Source organism: Ascaphus truei, chromosome 5 (genome assembly GCF_040206685.1).
Source record: "Ascaphus truei isolate aAscTru1 chromosome 5, aAscTru1.hap1, whole genome shotgun sequence".
NCBI classification, from domain to species: Eukaryota; Metazoa; Chordata; class Amphibia; order Anura; family Ascaphidae; genus Ascaphus; species Ascaphus truei.
Window position 1 is genome coordinate 188,683,961 of NC_134487.1, and position 15,596 is coordinate 188,699,556.

The 15,596-nt window shown below is 42.8% G+C and overlaps 1 pseudogene; it reads left to right on the top strand.

The window, feature by feature from the left end:
- Positions 1–13,936: 13,936 nt before the first annotated feature.
- LOC142496356 (5S ribosomal RNA) lies at positions 13,937–14,055 on the top strand (annotated as a pseudogene).
- The last annotated feature ends 1,541 nt before the right edge of the window (positions 14,056–15,596 follow it).

A 15,596-nucleotide genomic window follows, 5' to 3' on the forward strand; every position in this document is an offset into this window, starting at 1 on the left:
TTCACACCCAATGCCCTAGACATGGGCCTAGCTGTCTCTACCAGCAAGATGTGTTAACATACACCAAACCCCCTCTGTACTTTTCACACCCAACTTCAATCAAGCCTTTTGAAGCCCAGATATTTCTGAAAAGACACAACACATTTGTATTTTCCTAAACTGTAGCTCATTAACCCCTTAAGCCCCAGTGTGTGTGTGGTGCAGACACTGTCACAGAAACAATACATTTATACAGGGGAATAAATAGTTGGATACTGAAGCAAGGTAAAAACAACACTACTGGGCCCCAGTCCAGTTAACCCCTTGCTTCCCAGGTGAGAGTAGAGGGTGGCCAAATGGGGTGTAACCCCTTTAATCCCGAGCCAAATCCTCTCTCTCTTGACAGCTCCCCTGCTCAATGGGTGCCTGGTGCCCTAGCTGCCTTCCCTGGCACTGGGACACCACTGGCGTCCTTGAAGCACTCAATAAGTCCTGAGGGATTGGCCTGGCAAAATTGTCCTCTGGCATTGTCCAGTACATTGTCATGGCTACAGTGGACAGTGAAGTCCAGATCCTGCTGAGCAGGGCTCCACCGTGGCTGCCGGGCATTCTCCTTTGCCTCCCTCTGCCCCCCACCCTGTGCCTGGTGAACCAAGTCCATGGTGAAGGGGCATCTCTGCAGACCAGGCCGCATACTACCCAGAGACTGGCATGTCTCTGCATCAGCGAGAGACCAGCTATCAAGCACAGACCGTCGCTTTCCTGTCAACCAAGTGTGGGAAAGAGCTATGTCACTATCCTGTAGGGACCCTACCTGCCCTGGCCCTGTGCCCACCTGTAGCTGCTCCGCTATAACCTTGACTCTCCTCCCTGGCTGCCTATCTACCCACAGCCCCTCCTCTGGGAACCCTGGGGAATCTGTCAGGGGGGTCACTCCTGGCCAGTCAGAACAAGGTACCTCCTGCCTACCTAGCCCATCCCTAGCTTCGGCCAGCTGCCTGACACCCCACTGACCTCCTATCTCCCCCTGCTCCCCAGTGTCTCCCTGCCTAGCCTCCCCTAGACCCAGCACCTCAGCCCCTGCTGATGACTCCTGCTGCTTACCTCCCTACAGCCCACCTGCACTCCTCTCCCCCTGGGCAATCCTAACCCAGACACTGGAACTACCTGAGTGCACCTACCTCCCTGACCTTGTCTCCCCCTTACCAGGGATGAGCTCAGGGGCACCTCTCCAGATGCAACCACCTTAGCTCTTGGCTGGCAGGTATCCCTGGGGTGGCACAAGCTTGCCACTGCCCATGATACCCCCAGCCCATAGCCAGGCTGCAACAGGGGGTTGCTGATCTGAGAAACCCCCTGAGGCTCTGCCAGGGTAATGGGGGACTCTAGCTGCCATACCTGCTGCTTTCCCTTCCCGGCTACCACTAGCCCTTCTTCTCCCACTGAGATCTGATGCTGGCTACCTACCTGCAGCCTTCCCTCACTCTGCTTCTCCCTAGCTAATTCTAACCTGAATCCTAGGGACACCTGAGTGAGGCCATCTCCCTGACACTGCCTCCCCATTACCGGAGAGGAGCTCAGGGTTGCTGGTGCAGATGCACCCACCTTAGCTTCTGGCTGGGAGGGAATCTGGGGGTGGTCTAACTTTGGGGAAAATAAGGGATACAATGTGTTTGTATCCCTGAAGAAATTCACTTATATGCACACTCCTGGGAGTAAAATATAACTTTTAATACACAATACTTAAAACATATATTACCGAGAAAGGAGGTATAATAAACATTAAAAATGAATTAAATAGTATAGATACATGCACCCAAAAATTGCTCTCAAGAAATGTATATAGATACTCCAGTCAATAATTGTTACTGGATTCCTAGAGGCTCAAGGGGGTGCAACCAGCCAAGGTGAGCCCAAAAGAGCTCAACACTTGCAAACACTCGTGCAGAAAATGCATTAACAAACGTAGCAGCAGGGGTTAATCACTGCCTTCATGGAAATACTGATTAGCAACACTGCATAGATGATGCTGCTACACTGTTTTTAGATATATGTCTGCACTAGTGAATATGCTGGAAAAAAAACTATTGTCCCTGACGAAGCTCCATAGTAGGAGGGAAACGCGTGTTGGACGCGTGATTATGTAATGAGTCCCGTTATGGGGCTGTTTTAACATAGTGTTTTTTCAAGCATATTCACTAGTGCAGACATATATCTAAAAACAGTGTAGCAGCAAGTGTATGGCATCAACTATGCAGTGTTGCTAATCAGTATTTCCATGAAGGCAGTGATTAACCCCTGCTGCTACGTTTGTTAATGCATTTTCTGCACGAGTGTTTGCAAGTGTTGAGCTCTTTTGGGCTCACCTTGGCTGGTTGCACCCCCTTGAGCCTCTAGGATTCCAGTAACAATTATTGACTGGAGTATCTATATACATTTCTTGAGAGCAATTATTGGGTGCATGTATCTATACTATTTAATTCATTTTTAATGTTTATTATACCTCCCTTCTCTGTAATATATGTTTTAAGTATTGTGTATTAAAAGTTATATTTTACTCCCAGGAGTGTGCATATAAGTGAATTTCTTCAGGGATACAAACACATTGTATCCCTTATTTTCCCTGATTCACTTCTATTCACGGTTGCACCTACCTGCATTGATAATTATCGATTAGAAGATATTATTGTTTTCAATATTTCAATTAGTATGATTTAGTTGATCATTCCCTAACCCCCGTACTTTCCTTGGTGGTCTAACTTTGCCACAACCCCTGATACCTCCAGCCCATAGCAAGGCTGCAACAGTGGGGCTCTAAACCGAGAGACCCCCTGAGGCTCTGGCAGGGTAATGGGGAGATCTGGATGCTCACTTGCTGCCCTCCCTCCCCGGTTCCCACTGGCCCACCCAACCCTCTCCCAGGCAATCCTACCCTAGAGCTGGGTGCTAACGGGGCTAGCCCCTCTCCCTGAAGCTGTGCCCCCATTACAGGAGGTGAGTTCAGGGTTGCTGGTGCAGATGCACCCACCTTAGCTCCTGGCCGGTAGGTAACCCTGGGGTGGTCTAACTTTGCCACAACCCCTGATACCTCCAGCCCATAGCAAGGCTGCAACAGTGGGGCTCTTAACTGAGAGTCCCTTTGCTACACTGGCGACACACTTTATTCGAGCTTGGCTAGTCCCACGAATTCGGGTATACCCGGGTGTATTGAGGTTTGTGACTGTTTTCTGCCCGAGTGCATTGAGTTATTTTCCAAGCAGGGATTGAAGCATTTTATTCCCGCTGGCTGCAATACTGCACAGTATATATATATATACTGCATTACAATTCATGAATTTATGCCATCTGGTAGACACGCGAAGCATTGCAGCCTATTAAATCCTAATCATTATCATTTAACAGATAAGCCGCCCATCAGCCAGGCATGAACCCAGGCTGGGAAGGCAAATGCAACGGGGCTTGTCAGAGGTGAGGAGTGGCGCATTCCAGGTATCTGCCAGGTACATACCGGGTATTTGCTCGAATAAAGTGTGTCGGTGCAGTACTCCACCAGGGTAATGAGGAAGCCTGGCTGCCCTACAAGCTGCCCTTCCTTCCCCTCCCCTGGTACCCCTATCTCCTGCCACCCCCCGGTCACCCCTATAGTGAAACAACGGGGTACAGTCATAGGAAAAAATAAGTCAGGGTCAGTCTGCGACTTAGAAAAAACAGAGAGAGGTAGAACCCCAAGGAGAGCACTCTACCAATGTGTAGCCAAAATGTATCAGAACCTAGTAAGGTGGGTGAGTAATGAATTAATTAAAACCAGAAACTTTAATTGAGTCTTAACTCTAAATATAAAATAATATGGGGAACACTATAGGTCAAGTAATATACTAATGATAGCCAGTGTACAGTGAATTAATATTAAAAATGAGCAAAGCAGACCACAATAAACTCTGTACTGTAAACCCAGAGTCTGGGATATGGCCGCACGATAACACTAGTGGTGTAGAGTAGATCCAAAGGATGGTTATAGGTCAAAACAGGTAACGGTAAGTGTCTAGTTTGTACTATGTCATATGGCATAAATCAGCATGTCGATATCAACGCTGACTGTAGCAGTATACAGGTATAGCTGGTTACTTGTACCAGTTAGTGGTATTGTACCTATATCAGTAGCACAGCACACAGAGTCAGTTATCTGTGTAAATAATGCCAAAAGCCGTGCCTGTTGGTGGTGGATCTCTATGTACAAAAGCCACTTGATGTTAGTATGGTGCGTGAGTATTGTACACACAAGTTAGTGGTATTGTACCTATATCGCTAGCACAGCCCACAGAGTCAGTTATCTGTGTAAACAATGCCAAAAAGCTGTGCCTGTTTATGGTGGTTCTCTGTAAGTATAAGCCACCTGGTGTTAGTGCGGTCTTACTGATATAGGCACAACACCACCAACCTGTACAAGTAACCAGCTATACCTGTATACTGCTACGTGTATGTGTGTGTACAACACTCACGCACCGCACTACCAGGTGGCTTATACTTACAGAGAACCACCATAAACAGGCACGGCTTTTTGGCATTGTTTACACAGATAACTGACTCTGTGGGCTGTGCTAGCGATATAGGTACAATACCACTAACTTGTGTGTACAATACTCACGCACCATACTAACATCAAGGGGCTTTTGTACATAGAGATCCACCACCAACAGGCACGGCTTTTGGCATTATTTACACAGATAACTGACTCTGTGTGCTGTGCTACTGATATAGGTACAATACCACTAACCTGTACAAGTAACCAGCTATACCTGTATACTGCTACAGTCAGCGTTGATATCGACATGCTGATTTATGCCATACGACATAGTACAAACTAGACACTTACCGTTACCTGTTTTGACCTATAACCATCCTTTGGATCTACTCTACACCACTAGTGTTATCGTGCGGCCATATCCCAGACTCTGGGTTTACAGTACAGAGTTTATTGTGGTCTGCTTTGCTCATTTTTAATATTAATTCACTGTACACTGGCTATCATTAGTATATTACTTGACCTATAGTGTTCCCCATATTATTTTATATTTAGAGTTAAGACTCAATTAAAGTTTCTGGTTTTAATTAATTCATTACTCACCCACCTTACTAGGTTCTGATACATTTTGGCTACACATTGGTAGAGTGCTCTCCTTGGGGTTCTACCTCTCTCTGTTTTTTCTATTTGACATTACCCCTGATAGTAGCACCTCCACATAGCCACATCCAGCAAGCAGTAGCGAGGGTATTCCTTCCCCTTCCACTTCCCCTTTTCCCCTCCTTGTGTTTGGATCAGTCTGCGACTTAGTCTGGCTTACCTCGCTGGTCCCCGCAGAGACCGCTGCCTTCGTTGGGCCCGATTGCAGGGGGACTGGAGTGGCCGCCACCGGCATCATCTGGGCCGGGCAACAACGGGCCGCTGCCGCAACAGCGCCCGGGCTTGGTTCAGGTAAAACGGCGCAGGACAAGGGTCCCAGGTCTTTGTGGAGTAACACGGCTCCATCCCAACCAGGTAGAATAACCCCCTCCCGCAATCCCTGTCCCTCCCCCCACTCAGAAAGGGCTCCGGCACTTTGCCGGAATCGTGGCTCTTCCGCCACCGTCGCCGCCATGGGCGAGCCCCGGGTAACTGCCGCAACAGTACCCGGCTTTGGTGCAGGGTCGCCGGCGTGGATTGTGGGGCTCCGGTCATCGCTGGGAATCGCCGACTCCGCCAAATAATGTGAAACACCCACCTCCCGCATACCCCAACACTCCCCCCAAATAAAATTGCCGCCGGCAGGATGCCGAAATGGCGGCTTCTTCTCCGCCGCCGCCGGTTCGCCGCCGGGATCTGATGGATGGCCGCTGCTCTCCGCCGCTAATGGGGTCATCTCTTCCACAGCTCATGAGCGCTAGCCCTGAGGGGCTTCTTCACCCGACAGCGCATGGTCCGGGCACTGGGCATTATTGTGGCACGTTTGTTGGCAGTGCCGCAGCACCTGCCGGAGCTTCTCCGCCGCCGGTGGACGACCCCCCGCGAGGGGCTGCTGCGTCCAGCGCGGAGTTGCTTGAGCGCCTGGCTCTGGGAGGGGGTAAGCGGGTCGGTGCGGCACCAACGCCATGAACTGGGGCCACTTCGCTGAAAACCACGTCTTGCCCAACGCACACACCAGTGCTAGCTCTTTCATGGAAAATGGATGGGCCACCGCAATGGCCGTTACCTCTTCTGGTGCAAGACTTCTGTGGTCTCCGAGACCACCCGCTCCCTCCACAAGTCTCTGCCATCCCGGAGCTGGGTCCATTCCCTGCTCTCCGGGCGGTTTGATGGTTACGGCGGCTGCAGCTGTGGATCTTTGCTGAGCCTGCAGGGTTTCATGCTCACCGATCGCTGCCTCTCTCTCAGCCTTGCCGGCTGCTGGTCCCCGCGCCGACTTGATACACTCCTCCGGTCTCGGTGCCCGGCTCCAGTCACACGGATGGCCAGCACTTTGGTTCTGCAGGCAATGCATCTCACAAGTAGGGGAACAGCGAGGAGGTGCCATATCTTGTGTTATATGTTGTACACTGTGTGTTCAATATCTTTAGTCCCAGGAACTCGCAATTATTCTCGAGTTCCCACTATATCACAGAATCCCGCAGAACACTGTAACATAGGTCCAGTTCAATCCCGCCGCTGCCACCAGTTTTATTAATGCCTGTGACGATGACTTTGTAACAGGCTATTAATAATACACACCAAATATAACTGGATTGAACTGAACGAGACTTAGATATGATAAAATATATTTTATTCCTTGAAAAAGGTGAACACACGAGATATACAAATAACAGACAAAATATGACACTTACATAAGATGGAAATGATGAAATAGTCAGAAATCGTAACTAGCAGTTCATACAGCAATCTTGAAAATCACAAAAGACACGAAAGACAATAGCCATAGGCTGAGCCTGGTTCTTATACAATTATTTCCCATTGAATACCACCTAAACCCAGCCCCTCTCATAAATCAGTGGTGAGGTTGACAGTTTTCCACAGAGTAAAACTCCTCCCACCCAAGGACGTTTAAAAAACTGCTTTTCCTATCTAAATAACTTCATAACTTCAGTTCAGTGATACTTACTGGCACGCGAGCATATTAATACATTCCGGCACGCATGACACTCCCATAAGACCAAATATTACTGTGTAATACTAAAATTAAGAGAGATATTAATATCTGTCTCTTAGTACCTGCTAGACATCATGTGTCTGTAATCCTTATGTGCGAATCAGTCCCACGAATATACATATGTAGATTTTAGCACGTTCAGCCGAGGACATCTCATAATATTCTTATATTTAATAAGGTCACTCATTCTGATATCTCCTTGGGTAACCGCACCCCTGGCCCCCATAACCCCTGGTCAATAAATCCTTTGTAGCAGGGACTCGTGTGTAGAGAACATTTGTCACAGGTGCTAGATTTCACACCCAATGCCCCAGACATGGGCCTAGCTATCTCTACCAGCAAGATGTGTTAACATTCATCAAACCCCCTCTGTACTTTTCACACCCAACTTCAATCAAGCCTTTTGAAGCCCAGATATTTCTGAAAAGACACACCACATTTGTATTTTCCTAAACTGTAGCTCATTAACCCCTTAAGCCCCAGTGTGTGTGTGGTGCAGACACTGTCACAGAAACAATACATTTATACAGGGGAATAAACAGTTGGATACTGAAGCAAGGTAAAAACCACATTACTGGGCCCCAGTCCAGTTAACCCCTTGCTTCCCAGGTGAGAGTAGAGGGTGGCCAAATGGGGTGTAACCCCTTTAATCCCGGGCCAAATCCTCTCTCTCTTGACAACCACTAATTACCCCCCTGTATTCTCATGATTGTCAGCAGACTTGATCCTCCATGTAATATGTGCTTCGATCCGGTCGCGCTGACGTCATCACTTGGTTCCCTCTCGTCGACGTCATCAGCAGGTCCCTCTGCAAGGTGTCTTCCGGCTGCCTGAACAGGCATAGGGTTTTGTTGATTTTCTTCTTAAAGGCAAATTAAGCACAGCCATTCTGATTGGCTGGCATCATTCCCTTTAACATGACGTCACTAAATCCAAGATGGCCGCTGTGTCACAAGGTATTTCAGCCAATCAGAGTGTGGAATTGGTTCCCACGATCTGATTGGCTGAAATACCATGTGACGCCGGCTTCGTGACATCATCTTAAAGGCAAATGAAGCAAAGCCATTCTGATTGGCTGGCATCATTCCCTTTAAGTGACATCATGTCAAAAAAAAATTAAAGTCGGAACATGGTTTTAACAGCCAATCAGGTGGCTGTTAACCATTTTGAGGCTAAATGTGACGTCACAAGCCCTATTTAAGACCGTGACGCCTCATTTGAGCCCAAGAAGACGACGAGACAACATCGGTTGGGATCTACCATGGGGCTTTTTGGATTATAACAAGAAGATAGAAGATTAAGAAGATCAAGAAATGGTGACAGATGAAGATAGAAGAAGGTGATTAAAGAAATAAAAAAGAAGATTTGGGTACCTGATCTGGATCTTCTTGGCGGATGGCATCGGATGCTGTTGGAGGCCTTCAAGGTACGTGAGCTTCCTGTTACCCCGATAGTCGGAGGGCCACCGCTTCTAATGGTAAGTAATATATTCTATGTTTGTAAATGTCTCTTTTTATAGATTTATTATTTGGATGTGTTTTTTTATTTTTGTGGGGAGGCACATTGACTGATAATATATTAATCTGTACCACTTTACGGTACAGATTAATACATTATTATGACAATATTTGGGGGGCATTTCTGGCTTTGTATTGCTGTTGCTTTTTTTCATTTCAGTTTATTATGTGGATGTGATTGATTGTTTGTTCATGCTTAATGCTAATAAAAGGTTTGCGATTGGTGTTCGTTTGTAGTTAATGTTATATTATGTTAGCTAATGCCTTTTATGGTTAGTTCAGATATTGTTAGAATTTCTTTCTTTGTATTTTACTGTTTAAATTCATTAATGTTGTAGTAATTCATTGTTTGGATTGGTTAGTGTTACTATTCATTTTGAGTTTGTTTAGGAATTAATTGTTTTGATTGGTTAATGGTTTAATTCATTCATTGTTGATGTTGTTATTGCTTGTATTGATTGGAGTAGCTGGCTACTGTTTTTATTTAGTGAAGTGTGTTTTTTGGAGTTTAGTTATTTTTTATTATTGTGTGTCTTGTGTATTAATGTATTGTAATTAGGGTGCCCATTGAGTGCTATAGAGGCTTATCATGCCCATATTATTATTATTATATGGGTATGATGTACCACTATACAACTCAATGGGTACAGGGTGGGTATAGTCAGTCAGGGTGGGTGCTTAGGCCTCCCGGGTTTGTATCGGGTCATGGTGGGTTAACCCCTTAATGACTATAGCGGTTAGTAACCACTAAGGTGATTAAGGGGTTAGGGGCCATTAGAATGTCTTTATTATGTATATACTGTATATGCTTTCTTGCTACGGAGGACAGAGGGACCTGCTGTTGTGGTAAGTATAACTGTATTTATTTACTTTATTTTTGTATGCTAATGCAGTGTTTAATAATGGGCAAATAATCTATTATCCATATCTGGATAATAGTTATTTTGCATATTACTGTACTGTATGGGTTTGGGCGGAGGGGGGGGGGTGTATTAATGTTTATTAAAATATTTATTAATATACATTTCTTTCATATTGTAGAGGTACAGGGGGTCTCCGGAGCTGAACCACGTTGGTTTTATGTCCGGGGACCCCCTGCTTCCCGAGATACAGGCACCTTTATGGGGTGCCGGTATCTCTCTGCATTGAAATGTCCCGCGTCACGTGACCGGGACATTTCCTTGCATAGGAGATACCGGCACCCCATAAAGGTGCCTGTATCTCGGGAAGCAGGGGGTCCCTGGACATAAAACCAGCGTGGTTCAGCTCCGGAGACCCCTGCACCTCTACACTATGAAAGAAATGTATATTAAAATAAAAAAATTTCGGGCGACATTTCCGCTCTCTCTGCAGCAGAAATGAATTGCCGGTTTAGGCCTTTTCAGAGGCTGGAGGCTCTCGCTGGCAGCAACTCACCCGTTTTGGGAATTTTGCTATTACTGGTAATCGAGCCTTCCGTGATAGCAACACCCAAAAAAAACGGCATTTTAAATGCCCTGGCGATAATTTTTATCAACCCTCTCTGAATGAGGCCCTTAATCTTGGTTAGATATGGCCACATTGGAGGAATATGTAAGATGTGGCCGTATACCTAGGGGACTTAGAATTTTAAAACCCGCAACATTTGGCCTGGTTAATACAGAGTTCTCTAAAGAATGGGAGAGAATTCTCGACCATTGCTCATTTGAGCTAATCCAGTTACTTATTTTAGAAAGGAAAAAAGAAGTAATTGAGGTAGATACTCAAATTAAAATTAAAAATGAAATTTTAAAGATTCCATGCTTAGATAAATTACCTCAACTAACTAGAGATATGAATGTCAAGTTGAGGAAATCTGAGAATTTAATCTTGATAAATAAAAACAAAAAATTCCTCAGAGATAAAAGGGATTACGCTTTAAATATTCAGAGGTGTTGGGAAACAATTAAAGAATCTGATATAGATGAAGCTACCACTCCATATGAGGCTAAGAAAACTAAAGTCACAAATAAAACCCCATCAAAGGGTTTATTACAGACAAAACAGACAAAATCTAATCAGAATATTCCCAGAACACCTAAAGACCCCAGCTTTCATTCAAGACCCCCACATGAAAAGCACACTAGACGCCCATCCAAATATCAAAGAAATGACATTTTAGATGATGTTGGAAAGGTAGCCAATACTAGAAAATCTACAAATTGGAACCCTAATTATTCTAGGCAACAGAAATATCACAAAAAACAAGAGGTTATACACAATAGGAGAGATAACAGTAATCATAGAAACTACACTAACAAACGAGAGGAAATAGAGAAACAAACAACTGTAATTCCACTTCAAAACAAATTTGAGGTTCTAACTGATAAAAAGGAAGAATTAGAAAATGAAATTTTTTTAAACAGGTTGGAGAAAATGAGACGAACAATATCCGTCTGGGATTCAAACCACCCACCCATATTAGAGACCTCAAACAAGATGATAGGGGAAAGACAGGAATCAGAAGAGGGAACAGAGGAAGGGGAGAAAAGGGAAAGAGAACTACACCCCCCCCCTCAATACCTATCCAGATTACTTAGTATTAAAATCCAAAGGCATCTTCAACCTCTCCAATTATCTTATAGACCATACCCTCATGAATCTATTGGGAAAAGGTCTCTCCTTTGCTCCCACACGCAGAGTCAATAACTTTGACCTATACAGTATATAGATCTTCAAAAGTTTAATAGAAAATTGACTCTAAGTAGACACTTCTTCTCAAACCAAGGCAAACAAATATCATCACCAGATACTGTAAACCCTATTGTTGATACACTGTCCATAGATGAACAGAACCACCTAGTGAATTTAATGTCCTTAATAGATGAAGGTTCAACCAATACAATAGATGATATGTCTATCCAACATTCATCTTTTAAACCAAATTCTACTTTTCATCCATATCATTCAAGGGGCAATTTCATTGAAATTTTTAACAAATTAGTTGAAAGGGATTTCAATGAACTTGGTCAATCTAAGGTAATGTCAGTGAACCATACAAATAATCTTACTGTTCAAGAAAAACATACTCTGAAGTCATTACAGTTAGATTTGAATACAGTTGTGCGGGAGGCAGATAAAGGTGGGGGAATCATTCTTCAAAATAGGGTAGACTACTGTTTGGAGGCGATAAGACTATTGTCGGATCATACATCCTATTGTAAATTAATTGGGGATCCAACAATACAATATCAATCAAATTTAACAAGTATGCTCCAAAATGCATACAAGAATAATGTTCTTACTAAACACGAGTTTGACTTTCTGTGTTGTGCGGCTCCCACTATCCGTATTATGTATCACTTACCCAAAATTCACAAATCACTTACTAATCCACCGGGACGTCCTATTATTTCGGGGATTAATTCACTTACTGCTAATCTTTCATTTTACGTTGATTCATTTTTACAACCACTTGTACCTTCTATACTATCACATTTACTTGATACCACCTCTCTTCTCACTATTCTCACAGATTTTGTTTGGAAGGACACTTATTGTTTGGCCACTATTGATGTTCAAGCACTTTACACATCCATTCCACATAGTGGGGGTTTAGAGGCTATAGATTACTTCTTAGCACTACATGCACCTTACCACTTTCTCAACATTGTTTTATTCACGATTCAATAGAATTTATATTAAAACACAATTATTTTTTGTTTGAACACTAGTTTTACTTACAACTATGTGGCACGGCTATGGGGACACGATTTACACCTTCTTTTGCCAATTTGTATATGGGATGGTGGGAGTCGCTATACATAAGGAGTGTCGATGTATCTCCGCCGCAATTAGTTATGTGGCGGAGATACATCGACGATGTGTTCGTTGTCTGGGATGGCGATCACGATTCTTTTGATCAATTTGTATCACAATTAAATACCAATAATTTTAATCTCACCTTTACTAGTGAAATAAATAAATCCAATACTATATTTTTAGATTTGGAGATTTATGTTGCTGAAAACCAACTTTTGACCAAAACCCACTTCAAAACTACTAATGTTAATTCATTTTTACACCCCACAAGTGGACATGAAAGGAGATGTATTAATAACATCCCTTTCAGCCAATTTTTACGTATCCGACGAAATTGTGCAGATGTGGAAGCATTTAAAGAACAATCCCTAATCCTTTTTGACCGCTTTCATCAAAAGGGTTATGATGATATGTTGATTTCTAGTGCCTATAATAAAGCATTGAACATTGATAGGAACAAATTAATTACACATAAAACCAAAAAACAAAGGAATTCAGTTGTTACTTTGAATAGAAATCCAGATTTATTAAATAAAGTATTAGAGGATGAATCCAGTCCTCCTCATTCACCAACCAATGTTCGAATTACTAGGGATACTCAGAAACAAAATCAGAAAAAGAAACACCATATTTTGTTACTAAATTTAATAGTTCTCATAACAAAATAAAATACATTTTAAACAAACATTGTCATATCTTATGTATGGACCCAATGTTGTCTAAATTTCTGGCAAGTAAACCCCCTATTGATTTCACAAAATCAAACAATTTAAAAACTATCTTGGCTCCTAGTCTTCTAAAAGGTACAACTTCCTATAAGAAAAAAGATCTAAGAGATGTGTTAGGTATTAAAGGGAATTACAGGTGTAATAAATGTAAAATCTGTTAAAAAATGTTGACGCAGAATTGTTTTAAATCACATATGACAGATCATCAGTATGAGATCAATACCTATATTGACTTTCTAACAACTTATGTGATTTATATATTACAATGTGGGTGCGGTCTACAATATGTAGGCCGCACCCAGCGTCATTTAAAAATACGCATTATGGAACACCTTAGAAACATAGTTAATATCCCTAAACTGTTAATCTCAGCGAAACCCCTCACACATCTTTTAACCCACTTTAGAGATGTTCATCAGTGTAGCACTGCAGGAGTTAAATACATGGGTATTGAGCACATAGCAACCAATATTAGAGCCGGTGACAGAGATCTTCAAATTGCAAAAAGAGAACAGTTTTGGATCTTTACCCTCCAAACAAAACATCCTGGGGGGTTAAATGACTATGTAGAGTTGACACCATTTTTGAGATAAATAGTGGGAGTCAAAACACCTAGAGGAGAGGAATATCTACTGTACAATCTGTCATTTATATATTGCTCATTGTTTATATGGAGCCTCTCTGGTCTGGCTCTTACATTTATATTTGTGTTACTTTATTTATTTTGCTTAACCCATTGAGAGCATCACAAAATACCTACGGCCATTCAACCCTGAAAGTGCCTGATCCCGTCTGATCTCGGAAGCTAAGCAGGGTGAGGCTTGATTAGTACCGGGTTGGGAGACTGCCTTGGAATACCTAGTGCTGTATGTGAATCATACATTTTTTCCTCTTTTTTATTTTTTACTCCCCCATTTTAATCTTTTCTTTCTTATTTCTTTTCTCTTTCCTTTTTGTTTTCATGTTGTTGTAATTTGTTATGTCATTTATATTGCATTTATGTGATTATTATTACTTATGATCATGTTTTTATCTTTGTTGAATGTACACTTGTTATTCTTGGATACCCGTGGCTGTGACTGTGTGTACCCAAATCCAACCATTAGAGTATCTATTGTCCTGCCATCTCCCCTTTTTTGAGATGTTATCCCCCATTTCAAAAATAACAATAATATTGTCTATTAATAGATCTATCATTTTACCACTATAGCGGCCATAATTATATGTCTGCTCAAGTGTTGTGGATTTGAATGAATTACTCATTCTAGTCCTTTGATTGGCTTGTAATTTGAGAACGAACAGCCAATGATAGCAGTTGGTGGGATACAAAAGGACCCCACACAGGTGCCCAAAATAAGCCTGATGAAGTATATTTACTATACGAAACGCGTCGCGAGTGAACTGTGCAACTAGCTTCCCTATTCCATCTTTGGGGGCCAGTTTACACCGTTGTGTTCCCTTCCGATCACGATTTTCCATCGTAACCGGCATCCACAGACGCCTACAGGGGGCTTTCCTTCCACACATGTGCATTAGCTTTGGATACCACGCCACTACCTGCATACATGCGGAGGCGATTCCTGCAGCAAGTGCCATAGAGTGAGTCCCAGCGAGCGGGATATCCACATAAACGGAACTGAAATTGCCCCCCTGTCTGACTGATGATGATGCCGATCTGTTGAACATTTCGCTGACCTGGATACTCATTTATTCTTACTTACATGTAAGTTATTTTATTGCCTTATTGTTTAATACATTTACAAGTTTTCCTTACCTTAGTGCGCTCCTGTGCTTTTTTTCTTGGTCATTCTGTTCGCTGGCGGGATCTTCCACCGGAGTACGTTTTTTGGAGTGAGGGGATACACTTCAAGCCGTAGGAGCAGCAAGAGGAGGGAGAAGAATTCATTTCTGCAACACTAGGAAGCAAGAGCGCGGACTGAACTTTCTTTGACTGCGACTGCAATTAATTGATTGATAAATGTATTTATGTTGCTTAGTTTCTATTTGATTTTGTGGATGGCATTGGTGGTTAGGGGACATTGTTCATAGTGTATTTTAATTTGAAATTGATTTTGTATAGTGTTACATGATGCACAGATTAATTGCATCATGTACACACTCATTGCAATTGTGTGACATTTGATATACATTTGTCTAGCTGCTGGTTTGCTGGGAAAGGACATATCATTTATTTTTAAAAGTGCTGCTGGATTCATTTTATTATGTGATAATTATGAGATTCAGATTTGATGTTTTTATGTATACATGTTTATGTACTGTAATCCTGAACCATTTATTTGTATATTGGTGTTATATGTATATATATATATATATATATATATATATATATATATATATATAATATATATATATATAACCCACTGTACAAATGAATGGGGACAGGATGGGTGACC